The sequence below is a fragment of the Balaenoptera physalus genome (genome assembly GCF_965194825.1).
Source record: "Balaenoptera physalus genome assembly, chromosome: 9".
Lineage (NCBI taxonomy): Eukaryota > Metazoa > Chordata > Mammalia > Artiodactyla > Balaenopteridae > Balaenoptera > Balaenoptera physalus.
The window spans coordinates 7,043,401-7,060,362 of NC_138888.1; the positions used below are offsets into that span (position 1 = coordinate 7,043,401).

Here is a 16,962-nt window from a genome sequence, read left to right on the forward strand (position 1 = left end):
AGGTTTTTACCTTGCTCCTTCGTCTGTAACAAATGTTTTTGTCGTTTCTTTTTTTTTTCTTTTTTAATGGGTGGTGCTGTGTTCCTGTCTTACTGGTTGTTTGGCCTGAGACATCCAGCACTGGAGTTTGCAGGCAGTTGCATAGAGTCAGGTCTTTGTGCTGAGATGAAGACCTCCATGAGGTCTCACTTCAACTGATATTCCCTGGGGTCTGAGGTTCTCTGTTAGTCCAGAGGTTTGGACTCAGAGCTCCCACCACAGGAGCTCAGGCCTGACCTCTGGCCTGAGAACCAAGATCACGCAAGCTTCGTGGCAAGGTAAAAAAAATTTTAAAAAAAGGAAGGAAGAAAGAAAGAAAAAAAGAAAAAAACAGAGCAGTACAATATCAAAGAATAAAATACAAAATAAAATTAGAAAGATAAAAAATGTATTAGGAAAAATAAAACTATAATTGAAACAACTGCAACAAGGTAAAATAAAACCACAACAGAAAAAAAGGGGTAGGGGTGAACAAGCCAAAAGGAGAGATCACTAACAAAGTATAAAGAATAAAATAAAATTAGAGGGCTTCCCTGGTGGCACAGTGGTTCAGAATCTGCCTGCCAATGCAGGGGACATGGGTTCAAGCCCTGGTCTGGGAAGATCCCACATGCTGCAGAGCAACTGGGTCCGTGAGCCACAACTACTGAGCCTGCACGTCTGGAGCCTGTGCTCCTCAACAAGAGAGCCCGCGATAGTGAGAGGCTTGCGCATCACGATGAAGAGTGGCCCCCACTTGCCGCAACTAGAGAAAGCCCTCACACAGAAACGAAGACCCAACACAGCCAAAAATAAATGATAAATAAATAATAAATAAATTTAAAAAAAAAACTCTGCTATAAAAGTAAAATTAGAAAAATAAAAGATTAGGAAAAATAAAAATATAAAAGAATCAACAACAATGAATCAACATGGTAAAACAGAACCCCAATCTAAAAGAGGAAAAAGAAAAGAAAAAAATAAAAAAGCCTTGGCTATGGGGGTGGAGTTTAGGCACGGGTGGGGTTTAGGATGGGGTGGGACCTAGGCGGGTGGGAGGTGACGTTTGAGCATGCGGCGGGGCCTAGGCAGGGTGACTTCAAGCGTGGGGTGGGACCTCTGTTTAGGACCTTCCCGGAAGGGGAGAGGCAGTCACAAGTAGAACCTCTGGATTGTGGAGTTCCGGAGTTTGGAGGTAGGGCCCTGAGTGAGGGTGTGTGTGTGGGGTTTAGGCCCAGCGTGTTGGAGGGGGTCTCAGAGGGGGTCTCCGAGTGTAGACGTAGGTCCCTGGGTGGGGGTGAGGGGCGGGGCTTGGGCTCTGGGCGGCAGGAGGGAGGCTCTGAGGGCAGAGGATTGGGCCTGGGAGCCCATCAGGCTTCCCTGTGCCTACGTGGACAGGGAAAGCGCTGGCCCCATTCCCTTCCTCTCCTTCGCACCCCTCCCCCACCGTCTCCCCCAACGTCTCCCCCATCCCCGCTGGACCCCTAACCATGGGTGGGTCCCGCTGGGTGTAGGAAGTCCTCCCCTCCCCCAGCCGCCCCTCAGGGGTGCCGGTCCCGGAGGTCCGGCCTTTACTTTTGCTCCCCCTTCCCTTCCTCCCACTCCCTCAGGACCCACGCGGCTGGAGGGGGCCTCAGTGGGCACAGGATCAGGCCCGGATCTCAACAGGTTCCTGGGGGTCCAAGTTGACAGGGGAAACCTGGCCACACTCCCTTTCGATCCTCTGCCCTCCCAGTGGTTCCCCAATTTCCCCCTTCGTGTGTAGGATCCCTTCCCCTCCCCCAGCCACCCCTCAGGGGCGCCAGTCCCCTCCCGCCTCCACTTCTCCTCCCCCTTAACTCCCCACAAGCCCCTCGTCCTACCCGGGCACTGGGGGTTCCTCCCGTCCGCTTAGGTGTCCGTGGTCCCCCACTGGTGCCTGGTAGGTGCCCTAGTTGTGAGAAGACGTGAATTCCGCGTCCTCCTAGTACGCCATCTTGACTCCACTCCTGTGATGGTTTTTAATGTGGTTTTCATATCAAAAGAGTGCATTGTGATTAAGTGGCTTTTTTCCCCAGAGTAAACTCTCAGGCAAGGCATGTCTTTAAAAATATTAAGGGAGTAGATACACTTGGGTACTTATTGAAATGGACGGTGATAAATAAATGCTCTTCTGTCATAATGCTACCTGATTTCTGTGAAATGTATTTGACAAGCCAAAATTCTAGAACAACAGGAGTCTGGAAACCTTATTTCCTGGGATTAACTTCTCAAGGGATTTTTTTTTTTTAAGTTAATTTGGGAAATTAGCAGCATTTCACTTTACTGCAAGTCTTTGCCACATGTGACTGAATTTAGTTGTCAATTATACATTGAAAGCAGTTGTTTTTTGGATACATGAGTACCTGTATTATACAGGCACAACAGGGTTTGCCCCAAAGAGTTGTCGTTGTAATAACACTATGTGGTAGCCTAACTTCACACGTGTATTTTTTTCTTTTTAACATCTTTATTGGAGTATAATTGCTTTACAATGGTGTGTTAGTTTCTGCTTTATAACAAAGTGAATCAGCTATACACATACATATATTCCCATATCTCCTCCCTCTTGCATCTCCCTCCCACCCTCCCTATCCCACCCCTCTAGGTGGTCACAAAGCACCGAGCTGATCTCCCTGTGCTATGCGGCTTACACCTGTATTCTTAATTGCACAAGAAGTCAATAATTTGTCACATTGGGGTTTTGAATGTTTGCTTTAAGTGTTGGCTATTTCTATGTTTTATAAACCAACAGAGAATTTCCAAAAACAATGAAGGAAACCAAAATAAATAATTCTGCATTTCAAAAAAAAAAATCTTACTGCTTAAAAACATGTCAGTGTAAAGAACATTTCTGCTTAATTGGAATGAGAACATTAAACTGTGGGGTTGTCTTTGTCTCACCTCCTTCCTCCTCATGATCAAGAAACAACTGTAGACAAGAATACTGTGAAGCAACACGTGTGTCTGGGTCACCAATGTGAGAAGAGGTGACGCCTGCATTTGCCCCCAGTTTGAAGCTACATCACACAAGTAACCAAGACAAGAGCAATCACATGCCATCCACCTCAAATTGAAGTAATATTGAACATAAATGATGTCTCAAGTTATCTGCAGCAATTCTAATATGACATGAAAAATGTCTGTGATTCTTATTTATGACAAAGTCACAGATGTCACTACTACTACTGATATTTTTTCCTACATTCATAATTTTTTTAAACTGTTCAATTTTAGGTAGAAGTTAGTAAAATTAATATATTAGCATATTTCACAAATTCCACAGACTCCCATTAACAGCCCCCAATGCTATAGGAAATAAGAAACTCATGGAGCCATAATTCAAATCCATTCTACACAGGAGAGGTGGGTGATTTACTCATAACTTTGGAAAGAGTGACAGGTCATGCTTTGGCTTGGGAGCAGACACTTCACAGAGACCATTGGTTCTGCTCTGTTTTTCCAGGAAGTCTAGTTCTGCCTCTGCTTCGGTGGGTAGGTTTTCACAGTTCTGGAATTTAGTATTAGAAAACCACTAGTCTACACACATAAGTCGTGTCCTTCAACCTCATTATATCATATATAAATGTGCCACCGCACCTGCCCCTCCTTTCTTTTCAAACTCAGACGGGGAAAGTGGGTGCCACTTATTGGGTTTTTTTAACCCCAACACCTTCTGCAATTAAGACTCATTCTCCTCTAAAAACTGTTTGTTCCATTTAAACCACTCTAATTATTACAGTGTTTTTCTTTGTATCTAGCTGAACTCAACCACCCTCTATTGTCCCAAGTACTCAGAAAACCTCAGTCCTACTGTGAAAATAAGAAACGTGTTTGCAGGTCATGGCATCCATCACTATCTGCGGAATATTACCAACTCCACCCAACAGACATACATACGCCCTTTCTTTTTTTTTTTTAAGTATTTGTTTATTTATTTATTTATAGCTGTGTTGGGTCTTCGTTTCTGTGCGAGGGCTTTCTCTAATTGTGGCAAGCGGGGCCACTCTTCATCGCGGTGCGCGGGCCTCTCACTATCGTGGCCTCTCTTGTTGCAGAGCACAGGATCCAGATGCGCAGGCTCAGTAGTTGTGGCTCACGGGCCTAGTTGCTCCGTGGCATGTGGGATCTTCCCAGACCAGGGCTTGAACCCGTGTCCCCTGCATTGGCAGGCAGATTCTCAACCACTGCGCCACCAGGGAAGCCCCGCCCTTTCTTTTTAACACACTTAAAACATTAGATTTGGTCTTTCAAAAATTTCTCAGATGAGCAGAAACTTCTCCATGTGCTTCAGTATTTTTTAATGTCTCCCAAAGATGATGTTAAAACTGCAAGGAATACAGGTAAAGTCTTGGCACAGCAAAGGAAAACTCTCCACTCCTTCATTCTGTTTTATCTTTCCATTAATGTTGCCAAAGATTAATTTTTGTAGCCACACTATGCTGTTAATTCTCTTTATTACACACGCTGCTGTTAAGCCATGACTCGCACAGCCAGTTTAGCTATTGTATACATGCTAGTGTTGGGATTTATACTGCTCTGCAAAAGTGCATTCTGTTAATCTTCTTAGATTAGCCCATGAATTCAGACTGCTGGGATGCTGTTGAATCCTGATTTCTCTTTTCACTTTACCTTCCAATTCAAGATCATATAAATTACTTCATTATTCCATCAATGGCTATTTTCAAGTTGTTAATAAAAAATACTTAAGAGGGATGCACTCCTTATTACCTTCCCCATGGGTCTCCATTGCTTTCTCTCCTGTGTATTGAGGGTTTATTGTTTGGGTTGGGTTGGGCTTTTGCATCCTTAAAATGTCTGGCCTAGACCTGACATTATGCTAGGTACTTAAAATATTTGTGGCTTTGAATTCATGAACAAATATTCTTATTATAAAACTGCTTATGTATATCTGTGAAGAAAGTAAAATCCCCCAATAACCCCTAAAAACAGAAACTGTAAACTCTACTAATGTTTGGCTATATTTCTTTCTATATTATAGAAATATACTCTATATTTCTTTCTTTTTTTATAGGATATTTTTCTGTTTCTTTCACTCTGCTTACCTCCTGGTCTTCCTCTGTCTCTCCCTTTGGTAAGAGACAATGATTAAGTCCAGTCCTAACATCTGCAGGACCTGGGATGAGTGAATAAATGTGGCTCCACAGAACCCACATCTGAATAGTTTTAAATTATAAATCAAGCTAGCAAACTGTCAAATAAAATAGATCCTATCCTCTTTACCTTGAAGAGTACACCTTCCTAAGGATCTAGTAGGCGATATTCTAATTTAGAATTCTCCAACCCCTCAGGATTCTTTACCAGAATTTAGTGCTGCTGGGAAAGTCAGCCCCTCCCCAGCCCTATCCCCTTGTCTTGTCCAGCTCTGACTGGTATAGAAGGATCCTTGCACACACATAGGTGGACACCCAGCCTGCAAACCAAGGTCTATCCACATCTCCTACACACAGCAGTTCCTTGGTCACCCTGGGGCTGGGGGTGGCACACTCCTGGTAAGACAAGTCAAGCCTCAGGAGGATGGAGAAGGGAAGCTGCCCGCACAAACATGTAGCTTCCTAGAAGCCCCACAGAAACCTATAGCTCATGGACCAGCCCTAGTGCAAGTAAGGCTGGGAAAAGTAGTCTTTTGCTGGGCACAACCTTAAAGTTCTGTTCATGAGGAAGGAGAGGACCATGGATACTGGGTAGGTATTAGTGGTCTCTGCCACTCCTGACTGGTTCCCACCAGCCTTCAAGATTTACCTCAAGCATCATCACCAGAAAGCCTTACCTGTATCCCCAGATAAGGCTCAGCACCTCCCGTCTGCATTCCATTAGCAATCTGCATTTTAAAACATTGTACTGAAATTATTTTTATGTCTTCCGCATTGGACTATCAACTTATAGAAAGAAGCCTGTCTGATTAATCATCATGCCATAAGCCCAGCACATAGGAGAAGTTGGTAAATGTATGTTGAACTGAACTCATCTGAAGTTAATAATTTATATGCTCTCTGTGGGCTGGAACTGTGTCTGTATTATGTATATCTATATCACAGACTGCCCTTACTAATATTTATTGATGAATGAATAAATAACTTACAGTCAGGACTAAAGGGCATAGATGGAAGAAGTCTCTCTCAAAATGCCTCCTTCTCAGTACATTTAAAAAGATAACTATTTATCAACACAAATGGTTCCCTCAGCAGCAGGACACTGATGAGCAGTAATGAAGGAGGCTTCTTAATCCAGAGGCAACATTGAGGGGAAAAAATGAAATCAGTGACAAACAAACAAGTGTCATTTCTGGGACATAGCACACACCACAGAGAGAAGGTCAGCTTCTATATGAGGTCTCTAATCCAGCCAGGAGCTCCAGATCTATGTCTCTTGACTAGATTCCATTCCTGGACCCTAAAAAGAATGCTTTACTTCAGCCACCAGGAAAAGAAGAATAAAAATCCAGCATTATCTAACTTCACTTGCGTGTCACAGAAAAGAAGCAGCTTGTACATAAGACTGAGAACCACATTCTCACTAAGAGGATCCTGAGATTCTTCTCTGTTTTGCGCAGTACTTGATAGCTTTAAAATAAATATATCTATCACTTGTCAGAAAGCCTGTCCTTGGTGTCTCGGTATTTCTGTGTGTATGTACAGATGTCTGCTATAGCGACACGCTGCGTATTGATTTAAGGTTAGGCCTCATCTTACTTTGAGAGTATTTCTCACCAGAAAGGATGGCACATCTCAGAGATGTACTGACTTTTCTCTTAATATACAAACTGTACTTTCAAATCCCGATATACACAGCTTCTGGGTTAGCTGAGTTAAGTAGAACTGTTTAAGCTTCTGCCTAAACAGATCAGAGTGGATGAGTGCAAAAATGGGAGTTAAACTAAAGAGAAAACTTAAAAATATTTTCTACATTCCCACAATAACAAAAAGAACAAGTCAAACAGGATATATATTTCTAGGAATTTTTAAAACCCATCAGTGATCTGAGATTGAAAAGAAAACTAAATGAACAAAATTACTAAAAGAAGAGAAAAGAGCCATAGATGCTTTTAACCCTGGCAGAGCAATAGGAAAATCAGAAATCTGCCACAGAGGAAGGAGAAACTGGCTGAACTTTTAAAGGACGTTTAATAGATACACATGGTCTAAAGAGATAAAGTAGAATCTGAAAATGTCCCAGCCAAAAAATGAATCTGATCCCATCAGGGTTGATTTTGCCAAAGACTGGGAACCAAACAGGAGAATAAGAGACATCCCTACCAGGCATACCAGCCCTTCACAGAGTACAAGACAACAGCTTCCAAAGGTCAGGGCCAGAGCAGGAGAGCTGAGACAAATACCTATGTGTAACCTGGGCCTTCACTGAGTGCACTGAAGTGGCCCTTCAGAGGCTGGGCCAGGGTAGCAAGGTGGCTGTGGATCTTCTGTGACACAGAAAGTCGAGCACAGCACACGGCAGCAAAGAGAATTCTATACAGTGACCAAAAATTCTGGCATCCAGGCTTAAAGTGGAATGAGATCTCCTGTGATTAGAAAAGCTGGAGTCTAGCCTATAAAGAATTGAGAGATTTCTAGAGTCTCACCATACTGAGATCGAAAGCCCTGCTGAAGGAAGAGACCTGATCCTTCCCTCAAAACATTTGAAGTGAGTGGTGAACGGAATTGAGCTAAAGCTGCAACAAAGCCCAGATCTGCCTCAATTACAGATTAAATTGACTCAACACTCCACACTAACAGTTTGAAAGAGTCACTCCCTCTCCTGGGAGTAAATGTTATTTAATTTGGTCTTTACTGTTCTTTCATACACAATGTCTGGCATACAATTTTTAAAATTATGCAAAATTGAAAGAAGCAAGAAAATGTGATCCATAGTCAAGAGAGGAAATAGTCAAAAGAAGTAGAACCAACCACAGAAATGAATATTAGTGGACACAGATTTAAGAATAACTTTAAGCATTCTAAAACATATTTTAAGTAATGGAAACTTTGTTTAAATAGGAAATTTAAGCAGAGAGGTGAAAACCATGAAAAAGAACCAATTGGAAATGCTAGAAATAAAAATTATGTTATCAGGATTGACTAAGTCTTTGATCTTGAAGAGAGGTCAATATAAACTGTTCAAACAGAAACACAAAGTGTAAAAAAGTGATGAAGATCAAACAGAACATCCAAGGTCTGCAGGACAACATCAGACAGTCCAACACACATCTAATTGGAATCCAAGCAGGAAACAAAAGAAAGAATGGGGTAGAAGAAATATTTGAAGACACAATGGTTGAAATTTTTCCAAAATTGATGAAAAATATCAAACCACAAATGCAAAAAGCACAGTGAATTCCAAGTAGGATCAGTACAAAGAAAACCATACATATACAAATCATAGTCAAAATGCTGAAAACCCAAGATAAAGAGATAATTTTACATACAGGAGAACAATGATGGGAATGAGGCCTGACTTCTTCATCAAAAATAATGGAGGGGGGCCTTCCCTGGTGGCACAGTGGTTGAGAATCTGCCTGCCAATGCAGGGGACACAGGTTCGAGCCCTGGTCTGGGAGGATCCCACATGCCGCGGAGCGGCTGGGCCCGTGAGCCACAATTGCTGAGCCTGCGCGTCTGGAGCCTGTGCTCTGCAACAAGAGAGGCTGCGATAGTGAGAGGCCCGCGCACCGCGATGAAGAGTGGACCCCGCTTGCCACAACTAGAGAAAGCCCTCGCACAGAAACGAAGACCCAACAAAGCCATAAATTAAAAAAAAAAAAATCAGCTGGCCATGATATCCTCTATTTAAAAAAAATAATAATAATAATAATAATAATGGAGGCCAGGAAACAAGGGAATGACACCTTTCAATACTGTTAAGTATTGAAAGGAAAAAAATTGCCATACTAATATTCTGTATCTAGCAAAAAAAAATTCCTCAAAATAAAGGCCAAAATAAAATGACATTTTTAGACAGACGAAAGCTGACAATTCGTCTCCAGTAGACTAGCAACAGGAACTGTGAAAATGTAGATCAGCTGTGAGATGATAAAAAAAGAAAATTCTAATATTAAGAAGTTGTCATTACCAAGACAAACAAGCCAGAAAACACGTCACCCCTCAAGATGAGCTGCAGCAGGAAGCGAGCCACTCCCACAAGCATAGTCAGTGCCGCCCTGAGGCACCACAGCCTGAAGCAGATCCCATTCTAGAAGGTCTTGACTACATGAATGAGGACTGATCTTCTAAAACTGTTGTCTCTGTTGCTGCCACTTTTCGCATGTTCCACAGTGCCTGAGTCTATGATTTGAAGAGTTTTCCAAGCGCTCACAAACATTTTGCCTTTAACTGAAAAGTTTCAGTTTGTGAGGGCTGAGAGATTGTAATATTCTATATCTGAATATCAAAACGCAGAAAAAGCATCTAGTAGGTGTAATTCAGTTGATACAAAGGTCCTTCAGACCTCAGTAGTTGGTTTTCTTCAGAAAGCGTTACCAGATCCCAAATACAGTCTGTTCAAGGTCAAGGAGAGGCATGATTAAATGGCCAATTTAGGATTTCTAATATCTGCTTGGACTCAACTGACATCTAGAAAACATAATTCTGTAGCAGATTAGGCAGGGTTGTGGTCAGGAAAGATAAGCTAGGTAGAAACGAAGAAGAATAATCCTGAAAGTTGAGAAGGTTTTGGCACCCTTGGTAATGGGGAGAGGAGAAGAGAGGGCGGTAGAAGCACCAGCTAAATGGCACCGAGCTGAGACTGCACTGAAGCTGGATGCCTCAGGAATTCTGCTGGGTGCATCATGCCACTTCTCTGATAATATTTCACAGACCATCCCGGCCACGGTGCTCACCCTGACCTTGGAACTCTTTAGTGGTCAGTAACTCACTGTACTTAGGCACAGTTCGATGCCTAACTGTACTTAGGCATCTTTTTAATTTGTGTAGTATTTAGATAAGTACTTATCTCTATGCCTTTCCTGGTACTTCTATTGTCACGTACCCTGCACAGGACTTCTAACATCTGTGTATCCCCTTGTTCATATCAAGTGCTCCACCTAACAAGCAGACAAACTGAGCAAAAGAATTCTGAGGCAAGAGAAGATATTATCCACCTCAGGCTAAAGTCTATGGGTACAAGAGATATTAAGCTGGTTTGGAACAAAGATCATTGATTATTTCAAGAATGCCAACTTTGGGATGCAAAACATATTGTACGTGTTTTATTGCTACCATTCTCTAGAGAATCAGAGTAATATTTGCTAGCTACAGAATGTTTTAGCAGCAATTCTCAACTAATTCAGCTTCTGTTTCAGCAAGTCAGCCTCTACTAATGACATATTAAATTTTGATTCTCTTTTTATATGATTACCCTGGGGAGACATTCAAAGTAGACCTTTTAATAAGAGTTAGCTATACTGCTGATAGAACATCATGGTGTCATTTCACTTGAGAGGATATTTTTCCAGAAAGACACACGTTAATGACTGGTCAAACATACTAACCACCTTATCTTTGCTTTGGGCCATAGAACTAATTTAGATAGTCATTAGCTTCTAGGTAATGGAAGAGCATGTGCTACAATATTAACTGAATACCAAATCAGGCCCTGTAATACCTCCCCCTGTGGTATCTCTGCAGAAAAACACCAGCTTACAAACCAGAGAGAGCTGGAAATTGGATCTTTACCAGACACTGTGATTAGAATTAAAAGAATGCTGTATAAGTAAATGGTGAATTATAAATAACTTCAGGCTCACTTTTGATCTGATCCCTCTAGATAGACTAGCCTTCGATTATACTACAGATGCAAATATCGTGCAAAGATGAAGAAAATGGTTAGGTCCTTACTGTAGGTGTACCCACCTCACTGCAGCCTTGATGCTGGTGACGGCTCTTCCTACCCCAGCCTCCATGGTACCCTTCTCATTTACCTGTCCTTTGCCCCCTTTCAATCGCATCTTCACAGACTACATCACAAACCCGTCTTCTACCCTCCCTTTAACTTCTGGTGTTTGCAAGGGGACCATCTCTGGTCCTTCCCTCTTCTGAGATCAAGTCCTCCTTTGGGCCGTCTCATTTATTTCTTTGATTCTGAGCCCCGTCTATGGTTGATGTACCCCAAGTCTGTCTCTAGAGAGACCACTCTCTGGAGCCTCAGGATGATACTTTACGTTGCCTGCTGGGTATCTCCACTTGGAATTCTCATAAGCACGTCAAATGCAAAATATCCGTATTTGAACTCATTTTTCCGCCTCTTCCATCACCCACATGCAAACCTGCTCTGCCTCCTCTTATCTCAGTTCTCTGCAGTGAGGGGCACGTGTGACGATCCGCAGGCATATTCCAGACTCTTATCCCCAGTAGCTGATTGATTGCTGATTGATTCCAGCTAGTAAATGTTCCTTATCTCCATCCCCTTTCCTGTTAACTCAGGAGCCCCCTATCCTTCGCCTGAACTTCTGTAACAACCTACTCTCTTCCTCCCTACAGTGTGTTCCTCAGTCTTCAGTCCTTTGTATCACTACCTACACATACGATCACAACACATCCCATGCAATGGTTCCTGATAGGCTAAACATCTAAACCCCTGGGTATGGTCTAGTCTGTTTTCTGGGCCCTCTCCCCTCTGGTAGCCCCATCTCCCACCCCTTCTCCCCTTTACCCTTCCTCTCATCTCCTGCAGTACCTTGTACTTAATTCACATTGGACCATTTCCAGCTCTGGATCTCACCGTGTTCTTTCAGACTCCCGGACCTCGGCATAGACTGCTCCTTCCTCTCAGCCGCTGGTCAGCAAAACTCTTTCTCCTTCTCTGAGGACAAATTTGACCGTCGGTTCTGCTCCTGGGAGACCTGATGAAGACGGAATGTTTATTGAGTTAATAGTCAGCAAGTGCTGATGATAAAAAATGACCCCTGATTGGCACATTGCATCTTGACAGCTTGAGACTGTGAATGAACAATAAATGCCCAGGGGTGAAGCCATAGGCTGTGGACTTCCCTGGAAGTCATGCTCTTTGAGGTAGAAGTTACACATTCTATAGCTTGAAGTTATGTCCATGGAACTCTCACCAACACATTTGGGACTTAGAGCTCCTATCCAGGTTCGTGACCTCACTCACCATCCTGATCTTGTTCCCCAAACCTGAGTGGTCACTGGGGTTCAAAGAAATGTTCTCTGACACTCCCTGCTAGCATGCTGTTTCCTGTCCTACATCCTTCTAAGTGAATCCAGTGCCAAGTGTAACCTATTATAACCTTGTGAATCTAAACATCTCGTCGGGCCTATGGCCACCCAGGGGGGGATTGCACCGCCTTTTCCCATTATTCTCAAATAATGGATAACTCATTCTTCAAAATCTTGGTCAGAGTCACTCTCGCCTATAAACACACAGTGCCCATAAAGCCCTCCTCACTGGCACATAAGTAATTCTTTCATTGCAACCCCTGTAATTTCATAAAATAGCACAGATCACAGTTTTATCATAAACTTTAGTTATATTACCTTCAAATCTGTCTTCCAATGTGAGCGGAAAATTTCTTGAGGACAGAATCAGTTGCTGCTCATATTCGCTCCTGCAGTTCCTGCTGTGCCTGCCTCACCTGACGGGCACACAGTAAAAGCTGAAAGATTGGGTGGATGAATGGGTGAATTGAGGAAAGAGGGATATGTGATTTGGTAGAATAATGTGGCCCTCGCAAGAAGTCAACGGCCATTCTCCTGTCTAAACAGAATAGTGTCAGCAGCACTGAGAAACCTGCTTTCAATGTAATTATTTCTGCTGACCCAATTCTGCACCTGAAACCTCCCATTAGGGGGTAAGTCATTGAAAGCCCTTGTTCAGCTAGCTGCAAAGGGGAAGGAGGCAAAGATAAAACTAACCCTAACCATTATAATTGTAGAAAAAGGTGCCACATTAGCTGGTTTCCTAGAACCCTGAAGAAATCTTCCTAGAAGTAGAAAGTTCCAAACAGAAGTGAGAAAATTGGGGAAAAAATCTTCTTTGTGAGGGAGTTCCAGGACAGGCAAGCATGGAACTCTGAGAGGCCGGGATCAAGCCGTCCCTGTGCCCTGCAGGCCGGAAGTTCCAGGCATTTCTATAAACAGATCAGGTATTCAGGAAATTCCTTCCTAATCGCAACTTCACTTAGAACCAGCACCCCGGCCTCCACCAGTAAGAACTGTCGACTATATTTGTAGTCAGACCCCTTATTTATTCCAACTAATGCATAGTTTGGATCTTCTCCAAAAAAAAAATCTAAAACCAAATAGGTCATTATTAATTTACACTATATGCTAGAATTAATAGTCACCTCAAGTGCATTTCCAAGAATGTTCTCGTGATCAGGAGAGAGAATTTGGCATTTCCTGTAGGTTGGAGACTGGCAGGAAGAGAACTTCACAGACGCAGCTACTGTCATTGGGGTTCCAGTGTATTTAACCCGGGCACAAATCTTAACTGAGGTGCACCAGTCACCGGGGGAGGGAGCAGACGTCTCACATCCGAAAGTAACCTCCCTTGGTCTCCAGGCCCCTACCAGGGCCCTGCCCTGCAGGCGACACTATGTGAGCAAGGGAGGTGCTTGCCAGCTCTAGAAAGCTCAGCCTCCTCACTCCTGGGCGTGTCGGTGGTGGTTCTTTTCAACCCTGACCCTGCTTCAGATGGATGCAGGGGTTTGAGGTTATCCAAATAATGATCTTTACTGTAGCTTTAAAAAGACACCACAATGGCTTTTGGTGATTGTGAGGTTTAGACCTAAGCACTAATGAGTCATACTAACCCTGTGTTCCATCCTTTCCCCCCAATTTACGAATTTCTGGCAGCCTTTCTCCTTTGACGAGCTTTCCTGCCCACTGTCTACCTCACTACAGACAGTGCAGAGGCCGGCTGACGTGGAGTTACTGTCACAGTGAACATGAAGCTAATAAATTTAGTGCCCATGGCTCTGTGGAAGAAGAAAACAAATGTATATTTTCAGCATAACCTTTGTGCTTAGTCGTGGAAATGTTTTTGTGCCTTGGAAATGCTCCTTTGCTATTAAATCAAGAGTAATCATACTTCATTTCAATAGAGGAGGGAAATGATTGATGTTTTCACATTACTGAGCATTGGTCTATAAACACTGGCTCTGCAGTAAACAGCGTGCAGACATTTTAGGAGACAGGGAGCCAGTAGGAGGTGGACAGACCGCTGCCTCCTGCTCGGCTGGGGTCCCGGTACGGGGATAACGCGCTCCCAGGTTCGCATCCACTGTGCTGATGACTGATCACTTCGGGCACACCAGCCGCCCGATGAAAGTGCTTGACGATTCTTTCTACTTAATAATTAAAATTTCAATCATATTCTCCAATAATGACCATGATTAAAGAATGACAACACGTTTTTAAAATCTGTAAGTGGCGTAAGAGACACCCGACCTTCTTCAGTTAGAAAAACAGCTGCCCTGAGATTTATTTCTGTTCTGTCCCCAAAGCTTTCCTTAAAGGGGTCTGCCCTATTTAAGCAAAGGAAATCTGAATGTCTGAAAAGCTGGATTTCTCTCTTTCTTCTTCTCATCGTTCTTATAACAGTCAGTGGGATTCTATTTTTCTCTCCGGAGTTTCGAGCATCCCAAGTAATTCAGAAGGTAGTCATTTTCTGCATGATATTCAGCGTGTGTCACACAATAGCCTGCAACCTTTGAGATACCAAATCGCTTTTTTTGCAGGTCTTTTGATTATTATCATTCTCTTTCCAAATAGCTACAAAGGAAGGACAAAAGAAGAGTCTTTTTTAAAAAAACCTTTGCATGAGGTTGTCTACAAAGTGTTAGCCTCCTCGTCATGCAGGTTTAAATAGTATGATAAAGCACGTGTGGAGCTGGTGGTTTTCAATCTCTGTATTTTCAGAACCAATCTCTCCTCTAGAAACAATTTGTACCTACCAGTAGATTTTTATATTCCTTGATTGTGCCCTCTGCCCTTTGGGGAGCTTTATGTAATTCATCTTCAGCCCTTAGATTACAGAGCATTTGTTAATTCATCCATCCATCCATCAATCCATACCTACATTTGACAATCATTATAGCACCATTATTCTGGACACTCTATGTAGATATAAACATGAATCTTGAATTATTTGTGTGAAACCCAAGTACCCTTTAAGAATACAGTTGTGTCATCAAAAGGCAGTTAGAAGTGGTGAATCCTATTTGAATACTAACATTGTTGATTCCTTTGACATTTTTGGTAGAAATTATTAGAGTTCTGTGTTCAGCGGAGATGCCTTGAGAATTGGTGTTAATAAAGGGTCACACACGTGCACCCCACATCCTTTATTCTTTGACCACCTTACGAGGCAGGTCTAGGTCGGTGTACTCAAACCCAAATGTTTTTTCTTTTTGGGAGGTATAATGTCTTGCCCTTGATCCTGTTCATATTCAGGCAAGATTAAAGCTGATGAAGTGGGAGAATGGAGGAGCCTTTCACTTCCCCTAGAGGTCAACATTTTCCTTAGAAAATGTTTTTGAAATACTAATTTTGAAAGAAACTAGGAACACACATTTCCAAACTAGAAAAATTTTCAGTGTTTGTTTCTCTGTTATATGTTGATGTGAATTAAATTCCATGTGTTTATCTATTTCTATTCACCTAATATTTCTAGAACTTCTGTAAGGGACCTGATGTGACTTACTCAGCTAGAACAGTGCCTACACATGTAGGCCTCTATAAAAAGGATGATTAGGAATTTTTCAATCGAAATTTTTCTATTCATTAGGTGGCAGTTATCGGACAGATGTAAATAGCAAGTTATTCATTCAACAAATAATCGAGTGTCTGCTATGTGCTGGGCATCATGCTAGGTGCTTAGAACATGTAGGATTGAACCAAACTGACAAAGGCCATGCTCTCAAGAAGTCAGAATTAGCATTGTGGACACTAAATGAACACTTTTATTACAGCAAAGAAGGGTAACACACTTTTAGTTCTTCACTTCGATAAATAGAAAATAAGAGATTAATCTTTCTCTCCAAAGTCGAACTCAACTACCAATTGCTAAGTTAATGAATTTTCATTGCTAATATTATGTGTTGCAACTACTAGTGTTCCCAGAAAAGATAATCCTGAAGTTTGCTCCTTGGGACTTGGGAGAAAGAAGAAAAGGAAGGAAGGAAGGAGGAAGGGAGGGAGGGAAGAAAATAAAGGAAAAAGAAAACCATTGTGTATTAGTCAGGGTTCTGCAGGGTTCTCTTTATTTTAAGGGATTCGCCTACATGGCTGTGGGGATTACAAGTCTGAATTCTGTAGAGCAGGCCAGCAGGTTGGAAACTGGGCATGAGCCAGTGTTACAGCCTTAAGGCAGACTTTCTTCTTCCCAGGAAACTTCAATTAATGTCTTTCAACTGGATGTGGTTCGGCCATATTATACCCATATTATTGAGAGAATGCCCTTTACTTAAAGTCAACTGATTGTAGCTCTTAACCCCATCTATAAAATACCTGCACAGCAACACCTACGGTAGTGTTTGCTTAAATAACTGGTACTGTAGCACACACGCACGTGCATGCACACACACACACAGCTTATAAGAATTTCTATAGCATAATGGTTAAGAGTAAGGAATCACACACACACACACACACACACACAGTGTATGAGAATTTCTATAGTAAAATGGTTAAGAGTAAGAAAGAAGTGGAGCCAAGATTTTAAGCCCAGACAGACTGATCCCAGAGCTCTCACTCTTAACCAGGACTCAGTACTACTTGCTAGTTCACAGTTCAAGCCCTCATTGACCCTAAGGAATTGATGATTCTATTTTTTTTAACACTCATCAAGTGAATGAACTTAGAACTTGTTACTGAATTATCAAAGTTATGAGCAATATCAAAATTTAATTAGACACTTTTTAATATCCGAAAAATGTTCATGGTCCCATAAAAA

General features: G+C 42.3%; 1 protein-coding gene and 1 long non-coding RNA gene across 14 annotated transcripts in view; one reads left to right on the plus strand and one right to left on the minus strand.

Moving 5' to 3' along the window:
• Positions 1 to 8,810, minus strand: part of LOC309667324 — a 448,292-nt gene extending 439,482 nt beyond the window's left edge. The window contains exon 1 of the long non-coding RNA XR_014267707.1: positions 6,740 to 8,810. This is a non-coding gene — a long non-coding RNA (uncharacterized lncRNA). The remainder of the gene's footprint in view (positions 1 to 6,739) is intronic.
• Positions 1 to 16,962, plus strand: part of PRKN (parkin RBR E3 ubiquitin protein ligase) — a 1,297,158-nt gene that overhangs the window by 1,171,506 nt on the left and 108,690 nt on the right. The window lies entirely within an intron of this gene.